General features: G+C 32.4%; 1 non-coding gene across 1 annotated transcript; it reads right to left on the bottom strand.

Annotated features, from left to right (window-relative positions):
- Nucleotides 1-3,571: 3,571 nt before the first annotated feature.
- Nucleotides 3,572-3,673, bottom strand: LOC119626104 (small nucleolar RNA U13). The gene has a single exon (XR_005242289.1). It is a non-coding gene; the product is annotated as a small nucleolar RNA U13 (small nucleolar RNA).
- Nucleotides 3,674-8,770: the final 5,097 nt, after the last annotated feature.

Here is an 8,770-nt window from a genome sequence, read left to right as displayed (position 1 = left end):
GGAATTATAGATGAATTAGAAGGATTCACTGGAGAGAAAATTGTTCATGATAAACAGTAACTATTAGATAACTTTTCCTGAGAATGCAAAACAAATAGCACTGTGAGTATACAGGGATGTTGTGTTAGCCTTGGTAGGGAAGAAAGTATTGTTCTTCATCTGACAACATCAGGAAACAGGTAATAATACATATTATTTTAGGAACATTTTCAGATATAGGGTTGGGAAATTGGGCAGTTTATGTCATACAGTCACTGTTTAACTTAGGATGACATGATAATGTCATCACTTGAGATCATAGAAGATTCATATTGGGAAAATGTGTTAAAAGTTAGAATAATTTTTTATAGAAATGAACATTTAGCCAACTCTGGGTGAGTATAGGAATTCCCAGCTAGCTTCAGTGCTTTGACTTAAGATTTTTAAAAATATTAAATGTGTTACAGAGAGGAGCCAAAAAATATGATATATATATAATCTTGCTGACACTATTCAGCAGACTGATAAAGTGCAACTACAGATTACTTTTTAGGTGTAGGAAGTGCACACAATAGGTGAGAAAATTATGTTAATTTTAAAACAGGGAAATCTTACAGCCAAAGTTAACACCTTTACTTAATGAGTGGCAATTTTATGCACAATCATTTGGAGCTAATCGAGCCCATGAAGTCACATGAAAGATGCTCTATCATAGCTTCAGTGCCTGGCAGACAGTTATGAAAACACACGGATAGTCAATTGATGTTGATAGCAGCACTTGGGAATTAAGTGCTGAAATTCTACCACTTCATAATTGGATTTTAGCACCTCCTCTTAATCTCCTCTGGATAAAATATAGCACTAGTAGCAAGTGGCATACTACAGTGTTACTTGGAGCTTTGTTAAGCAGCAAATTGCTGCTGACACTACTGGTATTTTTAGTACTTAGGGAAATGCACAATAAAATTGAGATTAAAACAAATAGGGTTAACCTAAAATGTGGCAAAAAAAAAAAATGTCATTCTAGTAGGAAACTATTAATAACTGGATTTTGCCAATTGTAGTAAATAATCTATTATGTTGAAAGCTATTTAATAATGGATTTTATATTGGAACTTTGTTGTTACTGCTTCTGTAGTTTCAAATGAAAAGTGAATAATAGTAACTTCAGTTCTTTCAAATATTAGTAAAACAACCAAGAAGTACATATTAGTAACATATTTTAGAAATACCTTGCCAAAGGTCAAGATGTTAAATAAAGATCAGGCTGCATGCAGCTATTTCTTTCTGGCTGTGGTCAGAACTACTTAAGGCTATAGAGCAAAAGGGAGCTAGCCTGTCTCTGTTTATTCATGAAGCCCTGAGGCTATTTGTGAAGCATAGAAGAGTGGCTCTTGACCTTTATTTTAGGTGGATGTTAGATGGGTTCACTAAGGATTATGACCCTGAAGTCAAGTGTTGAGTGGCAGTACACATAGGGTGAAAAAGAATTTAAACTCAGAGGGTGTGATTATTTAATATTATTTGTAACATATTTAAACCATCTTACCTCATGATTTGTGTGTCACTGATACACTTAACATTAAATTCTTAATGAATTTTAGAATGACATTCTTCTGCTGAGTTATCATATTTACAATGTATTTTATAATAGGTTGACATACAACAGGATTTGGGGACAATTTCTTTTTTTGAGACAGAGTCTTACTCTGTGAGGGACACATTTTAAAGTTCTACATAAAGTTCTTAACTTCATTTTTAATAGGATGCTTTACCCCAAATTTTAGTCAACCATTTATAATAATGGATGCTCAGAGCTTCTCTAAGTGGTGTTTATCAGGAACTCTTCTTCCAAAATATTTTCTTATAGCTATGAAGAGAGGAAGGATGGCAAGTGTCACAGAGAGACCCATCAACTGTGCTATTGGTTCTTAATTTATTGTATGTTTTCAAAATAAAAAAGATACAGTGGCTAGGTCATGGAATTTATAAGGAAATTAAACAAATTTACAAGAGAATAGCAAACAACCACCTTGAAAAGTGGATAAAGGATGTGAACAAACACTTTTCAAAACAAAACGTACTTGTGGCCAAGGAGCACAGGAAAAAAATTAAAAAGCTCAATATCATTGACCATTACAGAAATGGAAGTCAGAACCACAATGAGATACCATCTCATACCAGTCAGAATGGATATTACTAAAAATTAAAAAAAAAAATAACATGCTGGAGAGGGAAACAAATAAGGAGCTGGAGGCCATTATCCTTTGCCAACTAACACAGGAACAGAAAAACACATACCACATGTTCTCACTTACAAGTGGGAGCTTAATGATGAGAACTCGTTAACAGAAAGAAGGAAATAACAGACACTGGGGTCTACCTCATGGTGGAGAGTGGGATGAGGGAGAGGAGCAGAAAATATAACTATTGGGCACTGAGCTTGCTTAACACTTAGGTGATAAAATAATCTGTACGACAAACCCACATGACACTAGTTTACCTATACAAGAAACTTCACGTGTTCCTAAAATAAAACCTAAAATAAAAAAAAAGAAAAAGAAAAAGAAAATAGCTATTGCCAGACCTGTAAATAGATTATTAAAATGGAAACTTTTCTCTATGATAACCCACAATGGAAAATGAGCAAAATATTATCCATATTTTGGCAAGTTTCAGAATCAATTCTCCACCAAATATCCTCCACTGAATCCCAACACAACAATAAATAGAAGGCAAAAGACTTCAAAATGTAAAATTGGGACTCTTTCAGAGGTTCTTTATACATTTGGAGAGAAAATAAAACATTTACAGAAGTTGGTTATAGTTAATTTATTTTCCAATGGGACATCTTCATAAAAATATGTATTTTTATTTAAATATATGGTAAGTAAACAAGACATGAGAATCTAAAAAAAATTAAATGAAATTTTAAATAGATTATATATATAATATACAGCAAGACAGAAACAAATACTTATAGTCCAAGAGAATGAACGTTGCTGAATTTCAGCTTGTTTTGGTAGTTCATCACATTATTGCAAAAATAACAGCAATTATGTTAAGAGCCCTCTTCATAACAACTGTAGTTGATAAATGACATCAATTTCATGGTGTCCAGATAAGAATTAAAGTTTCTTTTTTGGGGTTCCATAATTCAGACAACAGTGAAATTCTGACATTTTTGCCTCTCTTCATATTGTTGTTTTCTGACTCTTCCTTGGCGTCTAGCTAGCTGTATCTGTTAAATATTGCAGAAAGCACTTTGTTAATGGCTTTTTATAATTGTTCAGTTTTCAGTTGAATTATCTTTTCCGCAAGGATGTCTTCCTACAATCACATGTCGAAAAATATCCCAATTATTCTCTCTGTATCTCTATAAAATGAAAAGAAGTGCACCTATAAATTTTGTTTATTTTCCTATAAATTACTTATTTTGCTCACTGAAGAATCCACTGATTTTTAAAATGCCTTTAAACACTGCATATTATGTATTTGCTATCGACCTGTTTATAAAAGTTGTTTTCTACTTTCATATATTTTGGGTTTCTTTCTTTCTTTCTTTCTTTCTTTTTTTTTTTTTTTTTTTTTTTTTCATGTTATGCCATGTGCTGAAGTCCTAAGCTTTGAGGGAGGCACATCTCATATATGAGCATTAAAAGTCATATATCACACTTACGAACCACAAAACTACCTCATCTTTTAATTGTCTATTTATGTCAATGATTTTAACTTTAGAAATTGATTTATCAGGATCTATGATTGAAGCTTCTGATTTTTTTTTTTGTTTGTTTCACTTGCCCCATCAAAATGCATTTTATCCACAATAGCAACAATCTCCTTTGAAAAAATAAGCAAATACCATTTAGTATTGCTTTCATTCTCTTAGACTAAACCCCAACTCCATAGCATTTACTACAGTGCACTGTGTGATGTGGCCCCCACCAACTTGTTGACAATATACTTTATTGCAATCAAGACACACGGACCTACTTTCTGATTATAAAAAATAGTAAATTCATTCTTATGTTGTGAGATTTCCAATTGCCCGTTCCTTTGTCTACATCTACATCTTTACATGACAAGCTTCTTCTCATAATTTAGTTTTAGCTGAAATAATTATATCTTCTTTTATGTCCTCGCTGAAATCCTTTCCAAAGTAAAATGTGCCCCATTTTCGGGAATACTCTCTGTCAAAATCCTCTTTGTGTTTCACTGTTACAAAATCATATTTACCTGAATTTGCCATTGCATATTTAGAAGGTGCACCTTGCTCTCCTTATTCCCTATTATATTCCCAGTAAAGGGAATACTGTATTACAAGTTTCATTAAATATTTGGTGAATGCTCTTTCTTTCTTCTTGGATAGCATAAATAAAAACACTAACTTTATTCTTTTTTTTTTTTTTTAATTTATTTATTATTATTAAACTTCAAGTTGTAGGGTACATGTGCACAACGTGCAGGTTTGCTACATATGTATACTTGTGCCATGTTGGTGTGCTGCACCCATCAACTCGTCATTTACATCAGGTATAACTCCCAATGCAATCCTTCCCCCCTCCCCCCTCCCCATGATAGGCCCCGGTGTGTGATGTTCCCCTTCCCGAGTCCAAGTGATCTCATTGTTCAGTTCCCACCTACGAGTGAGAACATGCGGTGTTTGGTTTTCTGTTCTTGTGATAGTTTGCTAAGAATGATGGTTTCCAGCTGCATCCATGTCCCTACAAAGGACACAAACTCATCCTTTTTTATGGCTGCATAGTATTCCATGGTGTATATGTGCCACATTTTCTTAATCCAATCTGTCACTGATGGACATTTGGGTTGCTATTCACAATAGCAAAGACTTGGAATCAACTTTATTCTTAAATACAGATTTATATAAGCTCACTCTATTTCTCTAGAAATAAATGTCAACAACGAGTAAAGTGTCATCATCATTCATGGAAGGCCTAAGAGTGACAAGCTAAAAATACAACATCTTGTGTATAATTTTCGTAACAGCCCTATGATAAAAGCATTGCCATTTCATTTTAACAAATTGGGTACATGATGCTGAGAGAAATTAAGTAAGTCTAAATTCAGAAATTTCCTCAAGATCTGTTTCAAAATTTGATATGTTTGTTACACAATTCTAATTCTGTCTATGGAAAAGTCAGTATCATGATTACTTTTATTATTCTGTAGCATATACAGCAAAACAGAGATTATAAGAGTCATTGTTCATATATAATTTTGTGACAACAGAAAGCAGTATAATCAAATGTAAGAATATCATTTCATAAGGAATATTTGTGTTTATCCATTTTAGAAGTAGTATAATCTGCTTAGCTACAAGGTCATTATTAGAAAGTTCTATATTTTAAAGTGAAATCATTAGTTGGCTAGAACTACACAAAGCATGTTAACGACTTCTACTTATTTGAGAAATTCAGTGACATAATACATAATACTCATTTATATTCTGCTAAAACCTTCTAGTTATTTAGTTGTACAAATACTGACATACTCATAGTATAGTAAAATTTTATAGTAAAAACAGTCACTACAATTCATTTTCCAAAAAACTAGTTTTCAAAAGATATTATATTTTATATAATGACCATGTTGATGATTTAATTTACAAGAACAATGCTGGAGTCTTACACACCTTTCAAACTCAAAAAGTGCAAAAATACACCTGTAATAACAAGTGATGAAAAAAAGACAAGTGGGGAAATAAAACAAACAAATACAAACAACAGCAAACTGAAAATAATTTGTTGTGTTTTGGGGCTGAATTATTGGATATATTTCTGAAGTACCATAAAATTATTGGACATATATGAAGTGTATTGTGAGTGATCGGATTTAAATTGATCTGCTGATGTGTTAATTGAGCAATGCATTGTGCTTCAGAGATGTTTCTCCTAATTCTCTGTGGCATACAGTCTGTTATTCCATTTATTGGAATAGAAAACTGACTTCTTGCAGCAAAAGACTTTAGTTGAGAAACTGCAATCTCCTCAATGTCACTCAATAATGTTTCATCTTACTAGGTTCTTAGAATTTCTAGGTTTGCTCCTTCATTTGTTCGATACTAGTCAGAACATCTTCCTGGAAGATTTTGTCCTGAAAGGTAATTGTCATATCTCTTTTAAGAGCTCTCCTTTAGACTTTCTTCCAAAGACAATTCCATGGTCTCTGGGCCAATGGATTATTATTATTATTATTATTATTATTATTATTATTACCAGAACTTCCCCATTGTATTTTACACCTTATGTGGATATTTTTCTCTCCCTAAATTTTTGCAAAGCTCTAATTCAGACAGAAGTTCAATTCTGAAATGTGCATATCTGGAGACACTTCTAATACTAACTGTAGAATTATGACTACATAATTATGAATGACTCTAATTCATTTAGTCACTCCATAAAAAATGATTGAGCACCTAATGCATTGCAAACACAGTGTTAAGGACTATGAATTCTAAAGTCACTTTTATTTGGGTCTGGCTATCTTGGAGCTTCAGCTGGGAGGGGAAACAAACTAGTATTTTATCTACTATGAGAGAAGTGTTTGGCATGTTGTATTTAAAGAACTCAAAGAGGACAACAAAATGTAAACAATGACAAAAAATTTAATTAATTTTATTTTTTCCTGACTGATTACCAAATTATAAAGAAAAATCATACCTAAACCAATTAATTTATCATTTCAATGTATTTGAAATGTCCTACAATGGTTTTTTTATTCAGTAAAAGCTCATTAAATATTTTATTCAAATAAAGTATAATTATAAAGCAGACAGTACTCATTTATTGAAGCTGTAAATATGAACGTTAGTTAATATAGCTAATTATGACTGAAGGTGAGTTATTTCTCCACCATCTGTTCTTAGCACCTCACCCCTCACTTATTGGAGTCTCAGAAGTGGGAATAGAATTTGGGAAATTCTGACCCAGGAGATTGTTTCTGGAATTTCCCTCAAACAAAATAATATAACACAATAAATACACTATAACAAGCCTATTTAGTTTTTTGTTCCTTTTAATCTTGCAGTTTTTTTTTTTTTTTAATTAGGAGTCAAAGTTGACAATTATATGATATTTCCATACCTTATATGTAGGCAAAATAAATGAAGGTATTGATTAATAGTCTATAAGGTCTGGTTTTCTTTTCACTCACCAATTTGATAGTTCAATTTGAGATCTGATTTTAGCTATAGCCTCCTTTCAAAATGCTCAGTTTTATTCTTTTAGGACCAGGCTCAAACTGGGTATACGTATTAAGAACCCACAGAATGCTTTAGTGTTTTTTTGTTCCTGTCTGGGAGAAGAAGGAGAAGAGAATAAGTAGTTGTATTTTTTAGCATGTGGGTATAGTAAAAATAGCTTCCTTAAACTGGGAAGTAGAGAGGAATGGTGAGAGACCCCAGAAAGACAATATTGAGTTCAGGATAAAAGATTTGAAATGCTAGCTTTCCTGAGACTTTGAATTTAATTTGTGGCTACTGTACCTGATGGTAAACACAGCCATATGGTAGAGGGTGACTGAAGAGAATGACCTAGGTTTGGACTGGAAAGCAGGAAGGCTGTTTTAGAAATAATCTTTATTTTTCTGCTACGTTACCAAGAAGAAAATGGTAGATTATATTTAAGAGAACATGTCTGTAGGTATTAAAGAAAAAATCAGCTTCACAGCATCTGAATACCAAGTTACGTGAAGGGAGGAATTATTATTCTCTCATATAGTCTATCTCAGTGAAGAAACACTTATTTTTAACAAACCGTATTCTTCAATAATGGGAATACATTAATTACAATATTTCAACATCTGCAGGTCTCATATTTGAATATTTTAAAAGTACACATTTTTTATTAGCTAGGTTATTTATTTGGCTGCCTTACTAAACAACAAACAATAGTGCCTTAAATAAGAGAGAACCCTCATTTTCTCAATTATGCAAAAGTTTAAGCTAATAGGTGACCCACAGGATAGGGCATGTGAAATACCAGAGGTCACACAGGTATACAGTTTCCTTCTACCTTCTTCCTTCATCATTTTCATCTACAAGGCCAAGGCTGGTCCATTAGCACCCCTTCTCATACTAGTGATTATGATGGAGAGGAGAAAAAAGCTTCCCCTGAAGGATGTGATTGAGAAATTTTACATATCATTTTCCCTCATATCTCATTGAGTAGTGCTAAATTACACATTAAGCCTTTCCGGCAAGAGGAACTGTTTTTGCTAGCAAGGTAGCACTAAGCACAGCATAATTTGTTCTTCCCTTAGTAAATGAAAAGAGGAAAAATGAATATTGAGCTAAAACTACATATGTCTATGCTACTTCCATGAAAATAGAAAAAAAAATGAGGCCTGTGATATTATTTGGTATATTTAACCTCGTTAATCAAAGGGAGAAAGACACAAAAATACATACTACTCTTCTAAGGAATGCAGTTTTAGAATCACTAAAAATTCCTTGTTTAAAAAAAATCTGGTGTTTGTCAATAAATTTATTACTAAATAATTAATAAATATGATATAATATTCCCATACAGCTATTAAAGCTATTTGTAGTTCAATTTTAATTATAATAAAAATAAACGGCAAAAAATGTAGTTAGCTTGCCAAAAAGCATGTAAGATTCTGAGACAGAATGATGCCTAGGATACTGATATGTAATCTCTTTATTTTCAGGTTATTTCAGACCACAAAACTCCCAACTATCTATGTAGCAAGTTATATTTGTGAACTTATAAGGATTCAGACATTTAAAAAAAATTATTCTTATAAAACTGAC

This window comes from Chlorocebus sabaeus, chromosome 15 (assembly GCF_047675955.1).
Source record: "Chlorocebus sabaeus isolate Y175 chromosome 15, mChlSab1.0.hap1, whole genome shotgun sequence".
NCBI lineage: Eukaryota > Metazoa > Chordata > Mammalia > Primates > Cercopithecidae > Chlorocebus > Chlorocebus sabaeus.
This window is presented reverse-complemented; position numbering and strand designations above follow the sequence as displayed.